The sequence below is a fragment of the Podarcis pityusensis genome (assembly GCF_964106645.2).
Source record: "Podarcis pityusensis genome assembly, chromosome: 3".
Classification (NCBI taxonomy): domain Eukaryota; kingdom Metazoa; phylum Chordata; class Lepidosauria; order Squamata; family Lacertidae; genus Podarcis; species Podarcis pityusensis.
The window spans coordinates 110640178-110645097 of record NC_138026.1 but is presented as its reverse complement, the minus strand read 5'-3'; the positions used below and the strand labels follow the sequence as shown (position 1 = coordinate 110645097).

The 4920-nt window shown below is 47.8% G+C and overlaps 1 long non-coding RNA gene across 1 annotated transcript; it reads right to left on the bottom strand.

Moving 5' to 3' along the window:
• Positions 1–2553: 2553 nt before the first annotated feature.
• On the bottom strand, positions 2554–4585 carry LOC308474266. Its single transcript, XR_013984638.1, has 2 exons — positions 4428–4585; positions 2554–3060 (listed from the first exon to the last, which is right to left on the bottom strand). It is a non-coding gene; the product is annotated as an uncharacterized lncRNA (long non-coding RNA).
• Between the last annotated feature and the right edge of the window lie 335 nt (positions 4586–4920).

Here is a 4920-nt window from a genome sequence, read left to right as displayed (position 1 = left end):
TGACTTAGGTATGTTCAGACTTTAGTGAGAACCAAGCCAATTTCCTCTTCCGTGCTTGTACAATCTGATCCAATCCAACTACCATTCGCATCAGCAAGTGCAACTAACTGTCAGGTATGATTGGAATCGTATCCTTAGCATCTGGGGGGGGGGGGAACCACACGCTATAAATAAGTCAGGGAAAAAATGCTATGTAAAATCGCAAAGAAAAGTTTTCTGCTCTACAGCACCACCTGGTGTTGCATGTTTATAATGCATTCAAGATGCACTGTGTGTGTGTGTGTGTGTGTGTGTGTGTGTGTGTGTGTGTGTGTGAAAACCCGGATGTATGGCAGCCCTGCAGAAGGGCCCAGAGAAGTCTCTTCCACTCCAGCCCTTTTAGCCGAGAATTTTTGGATGTACAGTGGTACCTCGGGTTACATACGCTTCAGGTTACATACGCTTCAGGTTACAGACTCCGCTAACCCAGCAATAGTACCTTGGGTTAAGAACTTTGCTTCAGGATGAGAACAGAAATCGTGCTCTGGTGGTGCGGCGGCAGCAGCAGGAGGCCCCATTAGCTAAAGTGGTGCTTCAGGTTAAGAACAGTTTCAGGTTAAGAACGGACCTCCGGAACGAATTAAGTACTTAACCTGAGGTAGCACTGTAACTGTAACCTGAGACACTGCATGACAAGCACATACCCTTGCATTCAGCAGAGGCCCCTCCTCTTTAGTGAATCCTTCGTTCACCAGGATGCCCATACCTTCCAACATTTGGGGGTGGGGGGAGATCCAAATCGGGACGCTCATTCTTTTGGTCAGCTACTCTGGTGTGAGGCAGCTGACTCTCACCCGAGCATTGGACTGAAAGGTGGGACATAATGGGATCCAATCAGAAGCTGGGATGGCTTCTGTAATTCCAGAATGTCCCGCTTGAATAGGGTCGGTATACATGCCTCTCCCCTTACTAGCTGTTGCTGGGCTCCTGTAGGTGTGCGTTGCTAAACTAGACCTGAATGCAACACTGCTCTCTCCATCTGCAATTCCTAGCAACTCCGACAGTGGAGGCAGAAGAAAAAGCCGCTCTTGATGGCTCCCTAGGTTTCAGGAACTGATCTCGAGAGAGAGAGCAAACATTCATGCCGGTGTCCCTGAAACAATGGCACCAACTATCATGCCCCTGACAGCTCTCTTCGTCTCGAGAAAACAAAAGCAGTTGCTTAGGCTTGTAGCTGTCAAGCACTGCACTAAAATAACGAAAATAATTCTGTAATATTCTGCACCTCAACGGAGTAGGGTGGCATGTCATGGCAGATTGCAGAAGCAATTAGGAAACACTGAACCATGAAGGGGTGGACGGTGTCTTCTCCTTTTTCTTTAATCTGTTCTGCCATCCAGGCAAGTCAGAGATAAAGCAAATGGCGAAGGTGTAGCTATTAATGGATATGTTCCCCTGCTTTGTTTGCCAGACGCGGTGTGTTTATTTTGCTCCAGGTGCGCTTGTAGCGCAGTGGTGTTCTCAGCAAGAGGGGACATTGGTGTGAAAATTAAGTGTGAAAGACAGGTAGCTCGGGGAGAATGTCATGGCGCCTTTGCAGATGGGGCTGCTGTCGAGGCCCGTGCGGCCTACAAATAATTAGGAGTAGAAAGGTGTGTGTGTGTATGTGAGACAGAAAGGAAACCCCACAGGTTTCAAACTGATCTGGAACAAAATAGCCATGAAATCTAGGACAATAACAATAATAAAAATAATTTACCATTCATACCCCACACATCTGGCTGGGCCTCTCCAGCCACTCTGGGCGGCTCCCAACAGAATATTAAAAACACGATAAAACATCAAACATTAAAAACTTCCCTAAACAGGGCTGCCTTCAGATGTCTTTTAAAAGTCAGATACAGTCATACCTCGGGTTACAGATGCTTCAGGTTGCACGTCTTTGGGTTGCGCACCGCGCCAAACCTGGAAGGACCGGAATGGGGTACTTCCAGGTTTTGGTGCTCGCATATGTGCAGAAGGACTAAATCGCGCTTTGTGCATGCGCAGAAGTGCCGAATCGTGACCCATGCATGTGCAGACGCAATGCTGTGGGATATGTGCAGAATATGTGCAGAAGTACTAAATCGCGCTTTGTGCATGCGCAGAAGTGCCGAATCGTGACCCGTGCATGTGCAGACGCAATGCTGTGGGTTCGCAACCAGAGTGTCCACTGTAGTTGCTTCTTTCCTTGACATCTAATGAGAGGGCGTTCCACAGGGTGGGTGCCACTGCCAAGAATGCCCTTTGCCTGGTTCTCTGTAACCTCACTTCTTGCAGTGCGGGAACTGCCAGAAGGCAGTTCGAGCTGGACCTCAGGCTGAACGATGGGGGTGGAGATGCTCCTTCAGGTATACTGGGCTGAGGCCGTTTAGGACTTTAACGGTCAGCATCAACACTTTGAATTGTGCTCAGAAATGTACTGGGACAAATGTTCCAATAGCTCTGGGAACCAATCTGTTGGGTGCTCAAGCCCCAGGGAAAGCAAGGATCTTGGGCAGGAAGTGGGCAAGCTGAAGGCCAGGAACTTGGTGGTGCCGTTGCTTCAGTGATGAATTTATTTCTCACTTCTTACAAAATGCTTGACGTGACATAAGAAGAGCCCTGGGGGATCAGGCAAGTGGTCCATCTCGTTCAGTGTCCTGGTGGCCAACCAGGGGAGAGGCGAGCAGAGGGGCTTGCACGCATGTCATTTGCTTCAAAATTGAAATGTGCAGAGGTTGGCAGCCCTTGCTTTAGATTGGAATCTACTTTATATTTGGAAAGCTTGCTCACCAGCAGATTCCGCCTAGGAAACTTGACATTCATCACCATTATTCCCTGATTGTCAACTGTCAAGACTTTTGGAAATGGGCCCTGTTCAAATCCAGGGAAGACATAAACCACTCTGATGTTCTGAAGAGCGGACTTGAGACACGCTTCAGGCCTGACCCATGTGGAACCTCTAGGAAGGCAAACAACCTTAGTCCTGAACTAACCAAAGCCTCCTTGCCCCAGACGCCGAGACACACCATTACTCATGAGCAGGGCTGTCTTCAGTGCCTGCAAAACATCAGAGGCCGGGAAGAGTTTAGTGAATGTTTTATTGCCCGAGACGCTGAAAATTGAGACCATAAGTTATCCACTTTGACCAAGGCAGTGAAAAGCGCAAAGCTGGTGCATTGTGTCTATAAGACAGTGCAGCCATTTATCATGGCTGGTGATGGGTCAGCCTTGAAAGGTCGGGGGATTCTCTTCTGTTTGGATAAGTGCCTGAAATTGTAGCTGCTTCTCTGGGTGACTAGCGTGAACTGCTTTTCTGGATGTGTTGGCGTGAATAAGGTCTCCGGATTTGTACAATTTGGCTGCGATGTTAATGGAACACTGTTGTAATGTACTCCCAGCAATCCAACCACATCCGGCTTCTGCCTCCTTTGGCTTATCTCCAGCAGAGGCTGGTCCATCAGGATGAATGGGGCACTGGCCCACCAAGCTCATCCTACCTTCAACGAGCCCCACACCTGCCTGCCTTTTTTCATACACCCAATCCCAGGGGGTTGCATTGATACACATTAGGGGGCACATGAAATTCAGTTGTGGGGAAGGGCCATAGTTCAGTGGCAGAGGATTTCTTTTGCATGCAGAATGTCCCAGGTTTAAGCTCTGACATCTCTAGGCTTGAATGACTCTCCACCTGAATCCCTGGATAGCAGCTGCTTGTCAATGTAGATGCTCCTGAGCCAGGTGGACCAAGAGATTGACGCAACGTAAGACAGATTTCTGTATTCCTAGAGGAGCTTCTGAGGAACCATCTTGCCCTGAGGCTGAGGGCCACTCTGTCCAGCCCTCTGGGATTCTCCCCAAACTAAGCACCTCACCAGCTGTGCTGTTACCTCTCCTTGAGTGATTTTGCCTGATTTGTGATAATCCTCCTTGCTTAAATGGATGGAGAGATGGCGTGGGGTGTAGATATTAGATATTAATATTTTACAGCATGAAGCGACTGGATGCAAAAAAAAACAAAAAACTGGCTCCTTTTGCAATGAAACATTGTCCACACCCATTAGCTATTATTCAAAACTTTACTTGAAGAGCTTTCTCCAAAACAGAACAAAAACGTCAAAGATACATCCAGATAATTCCCTAAAACACATGCTTATCCAAGCATAGGCTCGGCTTCTTTTTAGAAATAACTTTAAACAGGATTGAGATCAAAACTCTGTCTCTCCCATATTCCAGCCCCCATTACAGTCTGAGGCCGGGTGCTCCTGAAGAGCTTAATTACATCCTTAATCCCACAGAGTCCAGGGGAAAAGAGACTCCAGCTACCACCCTTCCATGATGGCAGGTTTGCAATTCAGTAGCCTCCCATGTGATTTATAGTTAAACACCTTGTCAGAGCTACCAGAGAACAACAGTTAATCATCAACCCAAGAAGAAGCTCAGAGATTTCTTTTTGCTTTTCTTTAGCTTCAGTGAAAAATGTCCCCATCCCCGGGTTCACGGTGTGCCCTTCCCTGGTTGTCAGTATAGAGAAGAGGTGGGCTGCAGACAGGCAAATGAACAAAGCCCTGCTGAGCTGCGCCCACCATTGTGAGGTCTGAGGTTTTAATGATGCCTCCCCAGCTGTTGCCATTGGCTGTGAACACTTGTGATGTCACAAAAGCACATGCCAGCTGAGTGGGTATGAAGGAGTAAATGTCAATATATGGAAACATCACCGCTGCAGACAGCCAGACTGTTGACATCACATGATGTGCCTATCTGTGGGAAAGAAGAATTTCCCAGGATGTTCACAGGCTGGATAAGTCTTTGTGAAGAGTGTAACTTGAAACCTTCTGTGTGCGCATGTTCAGGAAGTTTGTCCGACGTGCTAGAAGAACTGAACTGAAAGGACGTGTTTTTCTCTAGTGCTGTAATGTC